This window comes from Myodes glareolus, chromosome 3 (assembly GCF_982192425.1).
Source record: "Myodes glareolus chromosome 3, mMyoGla1.1, whole genome shotgun sequence".
NCBI classification, from domain to species: domain Eukaryota; kingdom Metazoa; phylum Chordata; class Mammalia; order Rodentia; family Cricetidae; genus Myodes; species Myodes glareolus.
In genome coordinates, this window is record NC_142028.1 from 92,040,984 (window position 1) to 92,059,399 (window position 18,416).

Sequence of the window (18,416 nt, forward strand, 5' to 3'; positions counted from 1 at the left end):
AAGCAGCTTCATTCCATGGCCTCTGAATCAGTTCCTGCCTCCGGGTTCCTGCCCTGTTTGAATACCTTCCCTAACTCTCTTCAGTGATTAATTTCAAGTGTAGTCCAAATAAACCCTTTCCTTCCCAACTTGTTTTTGGTTATGGTGTTTCATAATAGCAATAGTAACCCTAACTAAGACACTATGAAAGAGAAGATGGTACTGGGGATGGAGCTCAGTTGGTGGAGTGCTTTGCCTGGTATTCATGAATCCTCAGGTTCAATCCTGATCACACATAAACCCAGCCTGGTGAAGACCTGTGATTCCAGGACTTGGGGAGTGGAAACAGGAAGACCAGAAATTCAAGGTCATCTCCAGGTACAGAGGCAGTTTGAGGTCATCTTGGGCTATGTGATGCACCTATTTCAAAACAACAAAAATAAAAACAAATCGGAGGGGGGTGATTTCATAGAAAATTGTTTATGGTGGAATCTCCTGTCCTTGATTGGGGAAGCTGCCTTGGGTTGTGTGGATGCTCTGGGGCCTTCAAATCAGATGTGAAGGCTGGGGGAAGGTTTCAGGGCCTGGGAGCTGGCTGTGTGGCTGAGCCTCTTGCTTGTGTGAACAAAATTGAGCTGGAGGGCCTACAGGAAGGATTCTCCTACCCTCATAAAAAACCCACAGGATTTGGCAATAAGTCTGAGTGAAGTAAGAACCTGGAACTGTGCCCCCAACTCAGATAAAACCTAGAATTTAGAAGTCACAGCAAAACTGGGTGTGGTAGTGTGACCTTGTGATCCTAGCACCCTGAAGACTATAGCAGGGTGACCTTGTGATCCTAGCACCCTGGAGACTATAGCAGGGTGACCTTGTGATCCTAGCACCCTGGAGACTATAGCAGGGTGACCTTGTGATCCTAGCACCCTGAAGACTATAGCAGGGTGACCTTGTGATCCTAGCACCCTGGAGACTATAGCAGGGTGACCTTGTGATCCTAGCACCCTGGAGACTATAGCAGGGTGACCTTGTGATCCTAGCACCCTGAAGACTATAGCAGGAGATTTTGTGTTCAAGGCTACCTAAGCAGATCTTGTTGGGGGAAAAAGTCACAATATTCAAACTAGAAAAATTCCCATTTTGATCATAATAAGGGAGAAAGAAATCTTAAGAAAGGGAAAAAAGAATGGGAAAGGAAATATGAGGGACAGGAACACAGAAGGGGAGATGTTGGGGGACTGTTTGTTCGTTCCTGGCCTCCCAGACCAGAAATAATCACTCAGAAACTATATTAATTAAATCACTGATTGCACAATCACTTAAGCGCATTGCTAGCTAGCTCTTATATTTTAAATTAACCCATTTTTATTATTTTATGTCTTACTATGAGGTCCGTGGTTTATCTGCAGTGTTCTGGTGCATCTGTCTGCAGTGGCGGCTACACACCTTCTTTCTCCCAGCATTAAGTTTAGTTTTCCTGCCTAGCTCTACTCTGCCCTATCACGGGCCAAAGTAGCTTTGTTATTAACCAATAAAAGCAACACATATACAGAAGGACTTCCCACATCATCAAGAGGGAGACAGCTAAAGTGGGATGAGGTCACTAACAAAACAGGTCCTAAATCTTTAGGGCAAAAACTGGAAAACTGACAAAAAGAGAACTAAAAAGCAAATCCAGTCAATTTGCAAACACAAAATCGGTATGTGGAAATCAATTGTACTTGAATACACTAGACATTAAGTTAAAAAGACCGAAAATCACCAAGCATCACCCTCCCATACCCCAAAATAGCAAATGGAAAAGAAGACATTCCATGTTCATGGACTGGGAGATTAACACAATCCAAACTGATCTATGACTTATAATAACCATTATCAAAATTCTAAATGTATTTGTGTAAAAATTAAAAAATCACATCCTTTAATACTCAAAAATCTTATTTAAAAAGACTTGTTGTTATTTTGCATGTATTGGTGTTTTATCTGCACATGTGTCTGTGTACCATATGTGTACAGTACTGCAGAGGCCAGAAGACAGCGTGGATCTAGAACTGGAGTGATAGACCATTGTCAGTCGTTGTGTGGGTGGTGGAGCCTCCGCAAGAGCAGCAAATGCTCTTGACCAATGAGCCCTCTCGCCAGAACCTCTCTGAGGACTTTTTGGTAGAGCTGGTAGATATTAGTGTTTTGGTGTGGTGAAGTTTCCTAGCTAAATTCTCTACTGAGACCAGCAGAGGTAAGGAATGAAAAAATTCCTTATGGAGAGAACTGTTGTAATGCAGACAAGGAGTGTATGGGGCTACAGTAATTTGAGAACATGATTTGCATCACATGTGGTTACTGGCTATGCCTCAGTTGCAGAAGACGGTTAACATCAGCATTGGCGCATAGGTAGTTTTCCTAATACTGAATTAGTTCATTTGGCAGCTTGCTCTTACTCCTTCCTTCCTTCCTTCCTTCCTTCCTTCCTTCCTTCCTTCCTTTCCTCCCTCCCTCCCTCCCTCAATCCCTCCCTCCCTCTCCTTTTTCTGTGTAGTCCTGGCTGTCTTGGAACTTGATCTGTAGACCAGGCTGGCCTCGAATTCATAGATCAGCCTGTCTCTGCCTCCTGAGTTCTGGGATTAAAGTCATGTGCCACCGCTCCCCAGTATACATCTAGTTTTTAGTGAAAAGGTCTGACTTGGGTTTTGAGACCCTTTTAAATAATTATATTTATTTGATTACAATTATTCTTTCTCTTCTTTCTTTCTTACTTCTTTTGTATGTCCACATGTTTGTTTATTTTAGAAGGGGTCCTCTGCAGTATAGGTTGGTCTGGATTTCATTATGTAGCTAAGGACCTTGAACTCTTGATCTTTCTGCTCCTGAGTCCCAAATACCAGGATTACAGGTATGTATCACTAGGCCCAGGGTAAATCATGAGCTCTTATCAGATTCAGGGGGAGATATTAAATAAAACATTTAAAAGGGAGAAAATACACCATGCCCTCCCTTGAAGAGTTTAATTAGTAGCCCTACCTGAATAACGGCCTCATACTGCAGAATGATGAAGGCAGGATTTCAAAGATGGTGGCCTTCTTAGTCATGTTTGGTCCCCTAGCTTGTCTTACATCACATAAGTGTATTCCATGTGCTGATTGCTTCTATATGAAGACATCCAGTCCTGTTTCCTGTATCACAGACTCCATGGTGCTTTGCTTAGGGCCGCAGAGGGGGCTACAGTTATGGCACGAACAGACCGTGCTGCAGAACGGCACAAGGAGGGAAGAGGCCTTTTTTCTAGAGTAAGACAGCATGGATTCCATGCTGTGTAAAGAAAAGGTGGCTAGGGGCTGGGGAGATGGCACAGTTGGGAAAGTGTTTGCCACCCAAGCAGGAGGACTTGAATTTGATTTCCAATAACTATACATCCCCGTGTCCACATCGAAACCAGGGTGGTGGCATGTGCTTACAATCCCAGTACTGGGGAAGTGGAGATGGAAGAAATCCCGGACTTGTTGGCCAGTAAGCCTGACCAAATCAGCAATCTCTAGGCCAAATTGGTGAGCTCTAGGTTCAGGGAGAGATTCTATCTGAAAAAAAAAATCAGAAGAGAGAGAGAGAGGGAGAGAGAGAGAGGGGGAGGGGGAAGTCACTCCATGGTGATCTCTGGTTTCTACATACCATGTGTGCCCGTGTACCCTTCCGCCCCCAACACACAACAGAAAAGGCAACTGAAGCCCTCCACTCTACCACCCTGCCTCATGCTCTTGGTGCCAGCCAGTTAACGTCTCCTAGGCAACTGCATCCAGCAAAGAGCTTTTCTAAAACTGTGATGCTTATGTCTGACCCCACGCACCGTAAGTACTCCTCCCAACTCCTTTTGTAACCACGTCTTCTGCTTGGTGTGGTCTCAGATGTTAAATTGTAATCCTTCCTCCACTCTCTGGGTGCTCGCCAGATCTCTTGCTCAGGGTCTATGTCCTATTTCATGCAGTATTGGCTGCTCCTGAATATACCTCATCCTTCCCAGCATTTCTGAGAACATGGTGACTGTCACATTTGACAAACATAGAGACGTGGGAAGAAATGAAGAGGAATGGGTTCTCTGTGGTGACTAACTACTCGATCCCTTACTGAGTACCACACTAACCCATCACATGTGGTATGGCAGACATTCAGATATGCTCTCTCCTGGAGTTGAGGATTTAACTTGGTGGTAGAGCAGTTGCCCTGGATTTGGTCCTCAAAAGAAGACAAAATAACAAAAAGACCAAAAACAAAACCCAAAATAACTGCTAAGGTAACAGAAATGCTGTCTCCAGAGCACTGTATGGCCATCTGCAGCTTACAAGGCCTTCCTTGGTTCTTACGCTGGCCCTGTGAAGATGCCAGGACTTCCATGACCTCCTCTGATTCTTATGCCAGCCCTGGGAGGGAGCCAGAACCAGTAGGATCATCTTTGCTTTGAGAATGAGAAAACAGAATTTCAAAGATGTTATGGAAGTTCCCCAAGACCACTCAGTGAAAAAATAGCTGTGCCACTGACTCTAAGGGATTTTGTTAATAAAGCAGACAACAAAAACACAAACTAAATTATTAAATAAGTATATTGAATTTTGCTAAGTTTTATCATTATTCCTTATGGTATCCATATTTTATCTCTTCATTTATTCATTGATCTAAGAAGTGTTCCTTGATCGGTACCAAGCATTATTACAGGCATGGCAAGCACATCTTTAAATAAGAAAGAAAAAAGTCTAGTTTCTCAGGGTTGACATTATTTTTTACCGAGATGAATTTGCCTACCGATTTGCTTTCCCCTTTACTAGAATGAATTAATTTATGAACTAACTTGGTCAGTAATCTTTATTGAGAAGCTTCTATGTGCTTGGTATTAGGACGGGTGGGTGCTGAGAATCATGAGGGGCAAAACCAGTCACTGTGGGAAACAGACATTAGCCGAACGACGGGTGTTATGAGATATTCGGGACCACTTCAAAGCCCATCTGACCGAGTGGTCTACCGAACTCTCCTTTAAGTCAAACAACTGCTAACTTTAGGAGTTTAGTTGTTCTCGTTTGCAAAAGATCAGAGCCCACCTCCTGGGCTTGTTGACTGTTTCCATCCTCTCTTGAGGGGCGGGGAGGGTAAGGAGACCCTCACCTGAGTACCTATCTTCTTACCACCTGTTGTAACTCTGTCCTAACTGCATGTAACCTTGGGGAGAGGCTAACGTACCTCGGGCAAGGAAAACTGGAACAGGGGGCTCCATCTATGAGGCTTTGGAAAAGCCATATCCCTGTTGGGTATAGACTTTGTAGTGAGGTCTTTTGGGGGAGTACCCACACCCCAGTAAATAGCCCCTTACCTGTGCTCTGTAAGTAAGCCAGGTACAGTCACTGGTTCCCCAGAATGAACTTTGGTGGGATTATGCCTTGGTTTGTTGTTAGGACCTCAGGAAAAAGGGTAGATATTATGTCCCCCCTCAGAAGGAATTTTAGAAACACCAAGGAAGGAGGGGCAGAGAGGTGATATTTGACCTCAGACGAGTAGGAGGCAATTAGGCGAAGAGGCGAGGAGAAGTGTGCTCAAAGATCCTGTGGCAGGGAGGACAAGCTGCTTACAAAGAACTTAAAAGAAAGGGATGCGGCACGGTTTGAAAAGGGGACTGATGAAGCTTGAGAGGCGTGCTGGTCCCTAACGTGCAGGCTCGTGGAGGCCTTATTAAAGAGCAGGGTCTTTGTCTTTAGAACAGCAGGAAGTCACTAATGGATTTTCAGCATGACGGGTGGCAAGAGGAGATGCAGGATTTGGAAAGATTACTTCAAGGGCCTAGAGGGGAATGGGAGAAATCCAATTAGCGGGCAGTAGTAAATCTACACAGAAGATGCTGCTGCTGTCTTGGACCCGGGGTGGGAGCGGTGGAAACGGAGGCAAGACCATGGATTGAAGTTAGGAATGACAGAGCTCTATGGGCTTGTCTGGGTTGTTATGGCGAGGATGTGCCAGGGGCCTTGTTTAGTGAATCTGCTCCGCTTCCCAGCACAGCTGGCACATAGACATTCATAACGGCATCGGAACAAGAAGAAAATGAAATCATATGACTCCCAATATTAGTATATGAACGAGCTGAGGATTAGTGGAGAAAGGAAAGAGAATGTTTTTTGTTTGGTTGTTTATTGTGGGCATGCACAGAATGTGCCATTACACTAGTACAGAGATCAGAGGGCAACCCACGGACGGCGTCAGTTCTATCCTCCGTCATGTGGGAGCTGGGGATTGAACTCAGGTGGCCAGGTTTGGTGGCAAGCACCTTTACCCACTGAGCTACCTCGCTGGTTCAAGGAAAGTGAATTATGAAAATGACCTTGGAGATTAAGTTGTTCTTTAGTAAAACAGTCTATTTCTGAAGATTTTTAGGGGGAAACACATATATTTAATTCTAAAAAGAAATTATTATAATAACCAGCACATGGCTTTAATCCCAGCACTGGGGCTGGGGAGATCAGAGCAGAGGCAGGCAGATCTCTGTGAGTTTGAGGCCATCCTGGTCTACAGAGCAAGTTCTGGGGACAGTCAGGGATACACATAGAAACCCAGTCTTGAAAAACAAAAATAAATAAACAAACAAAAGTACTTATTATTGAGCACAAGAACTGAGGTTTGTGCTTCAAATGGTTTTGCTCTTTGAAGATAGAGTTTCTCACTCTAATCCAGGCTGGTCTAGAACTCACAGTGATTATCTACCTCAGACTCCCAGCCTTCCGAGTGCTGGTTGTTACAGGCCTGAGCCACCATGCCCAGTTTCAAATCATTTCATTTCATTTCTAATTTGAGTGTCTTAGTAATTCTCAGAGATAAGTAGGGCAAAGATTATCACTTCTCATTTTCCAGTAGAAAGAACTATAGCCATGTGAAACTTGACTCCACATTGTTGAATTCAAGACTCAGTAACTTTCAGTAGGTTATATATTAAGTACAGAATTGATACTTGATGTAGGATATCCTTTTGTATGCTGTGACTATGTGTGTGTGTGTGTGTGTGTTTTAATTGGTTGATGAATAAAGCTGTTTCAGCCAATGGCCAGGCAGAGTGATGTGAAACTCTGGATGCAGACATAAATCAAGCTGTCTCTCCCCTGGAAATGCTTCCCACTGGCTGGCTTCCATAGTACTGGATGGTGCTATGCAGGCTGCCGGGAAGGAAAAGTCATCAGCAGTCTTTCCCAGTGCTCACCAGTGCCTGCTAGAAGACAGATCTGCTCAGTAAGAGGTGTTCAGTGTACAATAATGGCATTACTGTTATGAGGCTAACCAATTGTCTTCTGGTTGGATTTGTGGTCCTTTCCACAGAAGGGAATTCATACTGTTAACCCAATCAAAAATTCGTGGCTGAGGAAGTCATAGGCCCCTATTACTGCTGTTTGGCTAAGTGAATATATTGTCAAGTGTCTTCTGAATATTTGTTTTTGACTGCAGCTTATTACTGCTTTCTGTCTTGGTCAAGGAAGCTTCCGTTTTCAACGAGCAGTGGTTAATGCATGGACTCATGCTCAGTCAAAGTGCTGAGAATAAGTGACCCATCCATAAGTGAGACACCTCTTTCAATCCCTTCAAGGCTCGGAGGACATTTCAGAAGAGACACTGGGGAAAAAAAAGCCTGAGAGCCAGAGAATGAGGAGGAATGCTGTGACATGGAACTTACAGCAGCGGTGGTCACATGCACAAGACCTGAACAAGATTGAGCCAGTCAGTATGCAAGAGTATGTAAGAGGAGCTCATGAAGCCCACCGCAGCTGAAGAGCTGTTGTCAAGTAGGGTTTGCTGAGGAAGGGATCATCTGTTTTTTCCCCCCATCAGTGTGGTCACTGCTAAGTCATCCGTAGTTCAATAAATAACACCACACCTGTATTCATGCACACAACTCTAATTAAATTCAGTGGATCATTTAAAAGAAAGATACAAAAGCAAAAGTTCTAGGAAAAAGTAGGAGTTCAGAGGGAGTAGGAGGGGAATATGAGAACAAACTCTCTTATTAGGGGTGAATATGATAAAAATACATTAAATACAAGTATAACTGTATTCTTTTAAAATATTTTTAAAAGAAGGAGACCTACCTGTGAAAGCTGTCATAAATGGTTATTCATAGGATGCTGTCCATACAATGTATTTCAATAAAATTTTAACACATATAAGCAAATAAAAATCAGTGGGGAACAATTAAGGAAGACACCTAGCATCCACCTTTGCCCTCCACACTCACAAGCAAATACATGCGCCACACACATACCTCAAGGTATCTGTAACTAACTAAATTTAAAAACAAATAAATAGAAAGTGATTGTGGTCACATATTCTTGAAATTATATACTATATTCCCTATAGGGAAGATTTGGGTTTTCAGAAAACCTAGACAATTCTCTTAAGCTGATATTTTTGTTTGTTTCATGTTGTCAGTCAATTGGCTTTCCAGGCCGGCTCTTACAGAACAATTTATTTGGCTTTCATTCAAAATTCTTAGATTCAGAAGTCCTATTCCAAGCAGAAGAAACTGCCAAGTCAAAGGACCAAGTCAGAGGAATAGGAGACAAGGGGATCTTCTACAAGTTCTCTGTGTCACCAGACAGGGCTCCTCCACTCCCTTTCTGTCCTCTTGGTAGTTCTGAAAGCCCATGGGACTCTGTGCTGGGCAAGAGTGACTGCAGTTCACCAACACTTGCCTGCTGCCTCCTAGAACTGAAGGAGTTTGGAAAGTTGCAGACACACTGTGTGGTTGGAAAGCTGCATTCATACTGTGTGGTTGTAAAGCTGCAGACATACTGTGTGGTTGCAAAGCTGCAGACATACTGTGTGGTTGCAAAGCTGCAGACATACTGTGTGGTTGCAAAGCTACAGACATACTGTGTGGTTGAAAGCTGCAGACATACTGTGTGGTTGCAAAGCTGCAGACGTACTGTAGTGAACTGAGCCAGCTGGTCTGTTAGCAGCTCAATCTGATACTGTAAAAATCCACTTGTTTCCTGGGCTTTGTTTCCCTAACTATAGAACTGTGCTATCTGTAGGTATACCTGGTTTGCACATTTAGGAACTCATTTGGTGTTCTCATCTCTCTCTTGTCTGTGTTTAATCCCCATTAGCATTAATAGAAGTTGGATACACAAACCATTAAACGTTTATTTATGGGGCTGCACCCTTTAGTTTCCTAGAGAAGTGAGCTAGGCCCCTCTCTAACTTCTTACCAGGTGATCTTCAGAATTTGGTTTTTGTTTTGTTTTGCTTTTTATTTATTTATTCATTTATTTTTGAGACAGGGTCTCTCTATGTAGAACTCACTTTGTAGACCATTCTGACCTCAAAATCATAGAGATCTGCCTGCCTCTGTCTTCCAATGGAAGGTGGAGTCACCAAGCTCAGCTTTTGATCTTCAGGATCCCTTTGGCAAAATTTTTGAGCGTCTGATAGTTGCTCTTAAGATGAATCTTAAGAATAGCACAAAATCATTTGGTTTTTCAAATTGTTTTTATTGAGCTGTACATTTTTCTCTGCTTCTCTCCTTCCCTCCCCTTTCCCCTTCTACCCTCTCCCATGACCCCCCCCCCACTCCCAGTTTACTCCTTGTCTTTTCCCCTTCCTGTATAGATCCACACATGTCTCTCTTAGGGCCCTCTTTGTTGTTTCCTCATGTCTGTTTTCTAAACGTGCTTCTCAGAATATGTGTAGAATATTTATATGATTCTTTCATGAGTTTTTCCAAACACCTTATTAGAGTTAATTGCTTTATTATTAAAAACTATTTTAAGAACATTATCAAATATATTAAAGCTATTAATCATCACCAAATGTGCTTCAATTTATGCACTAAAATAATATTACCAAATTGCTGGTAGGGCTGTTCCAGGCATACTAAGGGACGGTCCTTGTTTGAGAAGACAATACTAACAACCAAACAAGCTGTATAACACAAGAGAGTAGATAAGGACACAGAGTCTTGGGTGCACAGGGAGAGTCAGAGTGGCCGGAGGGAGTGGGAGAGGATTCATTCACTTCGGTAGGATAGACCGAGCAGTCTTTCCTTTGGAGCATTGCGTTTCCGAGTAGAAGTTGAGGCACCTGAAACAGTCTCAGTGTTTGTGTAAACTTGAACACACGCTAGACAAACACAACTGAAGCCAGTAAACTGGAAACGCTTACTTTAAAAATTTACATTTAGGGCTGGAGAGAGAGTTCAGAGGTTAAGAGCGCTGGCTGCTCTTCCTGAGGTCCCGAGTTCAATTCCCAGCAACCGCACGGCAGCTCGCAACCTCTGTAATGAGATCTGGCGCCCTCTTCTGGCACGGAGGTGTACAGGCAGGAGGAGCATTGTATATATAATGAATACATCTTTTTAAAAAATTACGTTCAGCAGGGTGGTGGTGGTGTATGTGTTGAATCCCAGCACCCGGGAGGCAGATGCAGGTGGATCTCTGTGAGTTCAAAGCCAGTGTGTTCTTCAGAATGAGTTCCAGGACAGCCAAAGCTGTTACACAAAGAAACCCTGTCTCAATTAATTAATTAATTAATTAATTAATTAATAAAATAATTACATTTATTTATTTTGGATAGAGGGATGTTGGGGTCAGAAGACAACATCCAGGAATTGGTTCTTCCTTTCTATTATGTGGGTTCCTGGGACTGAACCCAGGTTGTCAGGTTTGATGGCACAAAGTACCTTTCCCCACGGAGACACATTGCTGGCCCTGATGAACGGCTTCTGTCCTAGTGGTGTTTCTGCTGGGAAATAGATTATAAGCGGATTAAAAAAAAAATAAGAAATCACATAGTGAAAAGTGGTCTTGAGAAAACGAACCTGAGCAAAGGAGTTTATTTACCATGATCAGAAGGACTTCCATGGAAGACTCCTACAGCACCGAGCTAGAGTGAGGGAGAAACATTCCAGACTGAAGTGCCAAGTACAGAGGCTCTGAGAGAGGCAAGGAGGTTGGCGCCTCTAGGGAATCATGAAGAGAGCAGAAGGAGAGGGAGCCGGACTGTGAACAGCCTCTGAGCCACGGCAAGAATTTTAGGGGCTGGGAATTCGCTCAGATATAATATACTACAATGCTTGCTGGCAAGTGTGAAATTCTAGGTCCAGTCCTTAGAGCTAAGTAAACTAGGCCTGGGGAAGTAGGCCTGTCATTCCAGTGCTTGGGAGAGGGGGCAGGAAGAGCACATAGTTAGGTCATCCTAACCTGAGACCAGTCTGTGGTGTGTGAGATGCTGTCTCAGGATAAACCAAGAAGCCGATCAGTCAACCAGCCAAGACAAAACAAAAGAGCAAAACAAAGTCGTGGTGTGGCATGGCTGTGGGGTGGCGGGCTGGTCCACACCATCACCCTTAGCTGCAGAGCCTGCCAGCCTGGACTACATGAAACCCTATCTCCAATAAGAATTTTTGAGGAGTTTTCTTAGAAGCCTTAATGAAATAATGTAATATAATTCATATTTAGCACGCTTCACTGTGATGCCTAATCTTGGTTGACCACTTGACATGCCTGGGAAGAGAAAGCTTCAGTTGAGATATTTTCTCCAGCAGTTGGCCTGTGGGCATGTCAGTAGAGCATTTTCTGGATTGTGGATTGACAGAGGAGGGCCCAGTCCACTGTGGGCAGTAGCGCCTCTGGGCTGTTAAGAAAGGTAGCTGATCATGACTCCTCTGGGCACCGACTGGTCTCTGCTTCAAGCCCCTGTTCTGCTTGCATTCTTACATTGTCTTCCCTCAATGATGGGCTCGGACTTGTGAAATGGAATAAACCCTTCCCTCAAGCGTCATTTGGTCGGAGTGTTTATCACAGCAACAGAAAGCAAAGTAAAGCAGGCACCATTCTAAAAGGGACGCACTTTGGCGGGGGTGGGGTGGGGCGGGAAAAGGTTGTGGGGGTTGAAGTGTTAAGACTGGCCAAGAAGCTGGGGACGGAACCCTGATGAACTCCAGAGGGAATTCAGCAGTTTTCATTTGATGTTGCTACCCAGTTCTTCTAACCCTCTATCTACATCGATTTCTTCTTTAACACCCAATGTCGGTTTTCAGGTCTTCTTCATTCTCCTCTGTTTTTGCTCTGTATTGCCTCTTTCTCCTTAACCCCCACCTCCCCAGCCCAAAGAATACAGGCTGCCCTGGTGTGCAGCGTCTCTCTGCCTCAGAGAGGGGAGACTGCTCTGTGTTATCTGATATCACAGCTCTTCTCCAGTCTGCCTTTAACTCAAGCTTCCTCCCCTCTCACGCCCTACTCTTACTTTTTCTACTATGTATGTCTTTTACATTTTTTGGGGGGGTTTTATTGAGATAGGGTTTCTGTGTGTAGCTTTGGGGCCTCTCTTGGCCCTCGCTCTGTAGGCCAGGCTGGCCTCGAACTCACAGAGATCTGCTTGCCTCTGCCTCCCGAGTGCTGGGATTAAAGGCGTACACCACCACCACCTGGTGTCTTCTACTTTCTAGTTATCAGTCTAATACTAACCATAGTCTTCCTATTTTTATTCTTTGTATTGCCATTCACACCCAAGACTACTGATATTTTCGTATACACAGTACTGTCCTGTCAGTGTCTCTTTAATCCCTAAAATGAGTACTTAAGGGGTGATTATTTGATAGGTAATTATTACTGTATTTTCATAGTGGGTCTACATCTGGAAAATGAAAAAAAAAAAGTATTCTACTCTAAGGGGAGGACTAGGAACAGAGTCTGGGGCCCTGAACACAAACCTAACAGAGGAAAATGTCACCTCAATCCCTACTACAACCTAATCCCTTCTGAGCATTACAAACAGAGGCACGGAAGAAAGATCCCTTAAAATTATCTAACTCTAGATACTCATGTCCCAGTGCAAAAACACAAGGCATGCGACAACCCAAGGCATCAGGTCCCCTCCAAACGTTACCAGTCCTGCAGTAATGAGCCCCGGGGGAATGGCTTAAATGAGTTTTCAGACAGAGACGTCAAAAAGATGATTACAATGTGTTCAAAGAGGGCACAAACAGAAAGATGGCCAAGTGGTTAAGGCCACTTCCGGTTCTTGTCCATGACCCAAGTTCAGTTCCCAGCTCTCAGATGGCAGTTCACAGCCTTATGTAACTCCGGCCCGAGGGAGGTGAGGACCTCTTCCGGCCTCTGAGGGGACCAGGCTTGCACATGGAACACTTACAAGCAGGCAGGCAATTCACTAATTCCATAAAATTAAAAGAAAATGGGCTAAAGGGATGGCTCAGGAGTTAAGAACACTGACTGTTCTTCTACAAGCCCCAGGATCTGTTCCTAGCACCCACACAGTAACTAACCGTCTGTAACTTCAAGCCCACAGGATCTGATGCCCTCTTCCGGCCTCCATAGACACTGCATTCATGAGTACACAGACATACAAAGGCATGGACTCAGATTCCCGGATAAATCCCACGAGATGTAGAGTGGAAGGAAGTGTTTTCTCTTTGTGCCCGATCCTGACATGCGAGATCCCCACTGCTCTGTGGAGCAGTAAATACAAAGGTGACAGTCTACCGTCCCGAAAGCTCATTAAGAAATGGTCTGGTTCCTTATCACACAACCATCCCTTCGCCCTCCTGATATTCCGAGGGATGCTTGGTAATTGCCACTTGGTTCTGCTGATCTTTCAGACATGTACCCAAATAGTGTGACTCAGCATCACAATCATTTCAAAACACAAGGACTATCTGTACCACTTCTTCTGCAGGCAGGCGAGGAAAAAATAACTCCTGGGAATAAATTTCATCTAGCAATATTTTGTTCAAATGGGACAATGTCACAGGTTTGGGAACTTGTTTTAGGGACCCCACTAAGAAACAGCAATTCGCTTTTAAACATAGGGTGATTTTTCGATCTCCTTTGTTTGCATATGCAGAGATTAGCCTTCTCAGCCTTCTCAGAAATGCCTGTGATGTTGTCAGTTACTTTATACTCACGCGGCAGGACGTGTTTGTCAAAAGGCATATTTATGTAGATGCCCTAAAGGAATGGCGTCTTGGAGGACGTCGGAGTGTAAATCAGCCCTGTGCTTGAAGATGTTCTGCTGAAGGAGGCAGTCTCTCCTGGAGAGCTCACTTGAGCCTTCTGTCCTAGAGGCGGCTTGCGTTTCTTAGGTACCTGATTGATTTTAGGGCACCTTCTTTCCCTGCAGAGGCTTCTGGAGGGCTACCTGCTCAGAAATGGTCGAAGTGCCTTTCCTCCAGGGGCATAAACGAGCTTGTGTTCGTCCTTCACTACTGATGTCTCCTCAAAGTCTCCTTCGGAGAGTGCCGAGGTTGTCCTCATGTGTGCGTCCACTGAAGGTGAGGGTGTGCAAAATATTTACGCTATGTTAATTAAGCTGTAAATACAGGCTTTTTCTGGGGGACACGCAGTTGGGGTGTCACAGGTTATCTTCAGTACCATCTCCTCTCTTGTATTTGTTTTGTTTCAAGTTTGAGACAGCACTCACTATATAGCCCTGGCTGGCCTATGCAGACCAGGTTGGTTTCGAACTCAAAGCTCCCGTCTTCCTTTGTCTCACAGAAATTTAGGTCTGGTAAAGCTATACTTTTTTTTTTAATCTGTATAATTCCTTCCCTTTCTCTGATTTCCCTGCCTACCATGATTGCGTCAACCTACCACAGGCTCTCCCCTGACTCCTGGGTCATCTCATGTTTGTCTCATTGCTTTGGGTTCTCTCTCGCAGACTTTATAGCTGGCCCAGTTCGCAAGGCTGTTTGGCCTTTTCTTTTTCTGTGCCGTGTTTCTTCCACTGGATTGGAAGCTTTTGAAGATCACAGACCATGCTTGATCGCTACTCGCATCTCCTTACCTGGCTTAGCCTATGGTGTATGCTGAAACCTCTGTTAACTGAGAAAGTGAAGCACACATTCATTGCTAGCACTGTCCAAGCTGCCATTTGCAAAGGGTTCGCTACATCAGAGGAAAATGTTGTCTCCAAGGCCACTTGGTCCATGCAACTCCTCTGACCAGTGAATCTCCTCATATGGGCACAGTTCCCTCCTGATTGGACATTTTTTTGTTGCTCAGAAAACTGGAACAAGGGACTGGAGAGATGGTTCAGTGGTTAAGGGCCCTTTCTGCTCTTCCAGAAGACCAGGGTTCAGTTACAGCTGCTTGTAACTCTGGCTTCAAGGGATATGACGCGCTCTTGGCATGGAAGTGTGTGCTTGAAACCCAGCACTGCACAGGCGAGACAGGAAGACCTCTGAGGTTTGCTGGTTAGCTGCTGTAGCCCACTTGATAAGTTCCAAGCCAGTGAGAGATCCTGCCTCAGAGAAAAGGTGATTGATGCCCGCCGGGTGACACCTGAGATTGTCAACCGGACTCCATATACACATGCACACACATGCACAAACATGTGTAGTGTGTACACACACATACACACACTCACACACACACACAAAAATTCCCTGAGGAAAAAGCCAAAGCAAAACAACATCAAAAACTAAAACCAGGGGCTGAAAAGATGGTTCAGTGGTTAAGAGCATTGGCCACTCCGAAGGACCTGGATTCAATTTCCCAGCACCCACATGGTAGTTCACAACTCTCTGTAACTCCAGTTCCAGGGGATCTGGCATCCTTACACAGACATACATGCAGACAAAACCCTAATGTTCATAATAAATAAATATTTTTTAAAAATAAACAAGCAAATAAACAACTAGCATCACCGTCAAAACACACCCCAAAATTTAAAACCCCTAAAACAAAGTCAAATAAAAATTAAAGTTCTTTCTTGCTTTCATCATTTTATATCTAGTAGCGATAAAAGTGTTGCTGACTTTTTTTCTAATATACAAATTATTTCCCCAGGATTCTAGACTTTGAAATCTTTGGGTTTGCTTATTTGCCCTTTTAAAAACAGGGTCTCATGTATCCTATGCTTGTCTTGAACTTGTTGTATAGCTGAGGATGACTTTGAACCTCTGATCTTCCCATCTCTGTGTCCCAAGTGTTGGATCATAGGTCTGTTCTACCACATCTGATTCTTACCTATGGAACCCAAAGCTTCCTGCCTGTTAGATAAGCACTCTTCCAACTCAACTGTATTTCCAGTCCCTAAACTTTTAAATATGTGTTTTTAAGTGAAAGTATTCATTATTGAACTTCTGTTTGGGGTGGGAGGATTTTTTTTTTTAGAAGGATCTCAATATGTAGTCCAGGCTGGTCCTGAACTCAAAAGATTCTCCTGCTTTGGTCTCTTGGATGCTGGGTTTACAAGCTACCGTATCTGTTATGAACTTTTATCAATGACTTTTACTTCAAAAGAGTCTTTGAGAATATATTCTCTCTTACTCATTTGGAAGGCAGCAATGCCAACCACTACACCATCAATGACTTCTTAGTCATTTGCCATCCAATTTTAAAAAATGTACTGGGCTGAAGAGACAGCTAAAGTAAAGCACTTGCCATGAAAGCCTGAGGACCCGAGCTCAGATCCCTGGGACCCATATGAAGCTAGACTCCGTAGCATGTGTCTATAACTGCTCTTATGGTGAGATAAGAAGATGGGGCAAGAGAATTCCCCAGAAACTCTTGGGCCAGATAGCCTGGCATACTTGGGCTGAACAACAGGAGATGCTCTCTCAAATGAGGTCAAAGGTGAAGACTAAGTCCCGAGGTTGTCCTCTGATCTTCACAGGAACACCCACATGCATGAATACAGACATACTCATACACATAGACACACACGTGCATATACACGTGCACGCACACAAGATATCTCTGGACAGTGATATGACAACAGACAGATTGTCCCTGTCTACCAACAGTTTAAAAATGATGAAAATTAATTAAAAGCCCCATTTCTGTTGATCCATTCATTCAATCAACAAATAATTACTGTGTATACACACCAGGTACTTTGTAGTCCCCGAAGATGTAGAAATTACATAGGTAGACACATCTCTACCTCCATGAAGCTTATTTTTATCAGTGGGAGATGCAGGAAAAAAAAGATGAAATTTTCATGCAAACAACAGAATAGACTGGTCTGCTGGAGACCGACTTACATCTGTGCCGGTGGAGCTACTTTAGCAGGCTAGGTGGGGAAGGCGTGGTGAGGAAGTACCATCTGAACTAAAGCCAATTCTGACTGAATGTGAGAGACTAAATGATAACAGAGGCATGAAGGAAGTCAATTTGTTTGTTTTTTTTCACCAAGATTTTTGGCAATTCTGCTGCACCAAGTTATCTGGGACCTAGCATCCTTCTGCTTTGGTTATTGTTGGTTTTGCTTTTTTTGAGACAGTTTTACTGTGTAGCCCAGGCTGGCCTTCAACTGGTGATCTTCCTGTTTCTGCCTTCTGATACTGTGCCACCGTGCTGCTTTCCTTTGCTTTCTTTGTTCACCCAGCATCTCTTGTGAAAAGGAGGCAGAAGCTCAAGGTCTCTTAGCTGAGGAGGATGTTGCCTGGTGTGGGAGGTCCTTCTGTCTATGTGTTGCTTTCATTGGTTAATGAATAAAGAAACTGCCTTGGTCTGTTGATAGGGCAGAACTTAGGTAGGCCCTTCATCATCCATGCTAGTTACACAATATAAATCTCAGGAAAGGGTTGCTAGACAGAGGGTCAGGTTGACTTGGTCTCTGTCTTCTTGCCTCATGTGATGTCTTCCTAGATGTACAGTCTCACCGGGATGCCACACACCAGCATGTAATGAAGACCAGGGGTCCTCTAAAAAGACTCATGAGCTGGGATTGCCCAATTTTAAAGTTTTATCCTTCAAAACTGTGAGCCAGATAAATAGTTGTATTTTCTTTTATGCTATTTATTTATTTTGTCTCAGACAAGTTCTTACTATATAACCCAGGATTGCCTTAAATTGAGATCTTCCTGTTTCAGCCTCCCAGGCACTGGGATTATAGTTATATGCCATGGTGCCTTCCCTGTCTCCCTACTTCCCCATTGGGGGAATAAAATGCTGCAGGGGTAAGATATGTATATAGCATATGTGAGGTCCTGAGTCTGAGCCTAGCGCCAAAAGAAAGAAAAGGCTGAAGCAAATGCAGCAATGCACTTGTATTTCTAAAGACTAGGTGGTGGGTGTTGGCTTTGTTGCTGTTTTGTTTGTTGACTTTCAATGTTATGTAGCCCCCACTGGCTTGGAACTCACCATTTAGCTCAAGAGAGACTCCAACTGACAATCCTCCTGCCATAGACTCCATAGATATTTGGATATCTGCCACCATGCCCAGCTCTCTTTTACCTTTCTATATATGTAAATTTTTTTAAAGGTCTGCATTTGAAGAAAGAGGGGAGCATTAAGGTAGAAGGCTTGGACAGAGATAAGGTAAGAGATCACAAAGGCTTAAATTAGATTAAGAAAAAGAAGGTGTGTCTGGAACATAGCTGGCTGTATAACTGATAGGATCTCATAATGAATCTTATGGGACAAGAGGCTGGGGAGATGACTCTGTAGGGTGAGACACTTGCTGCC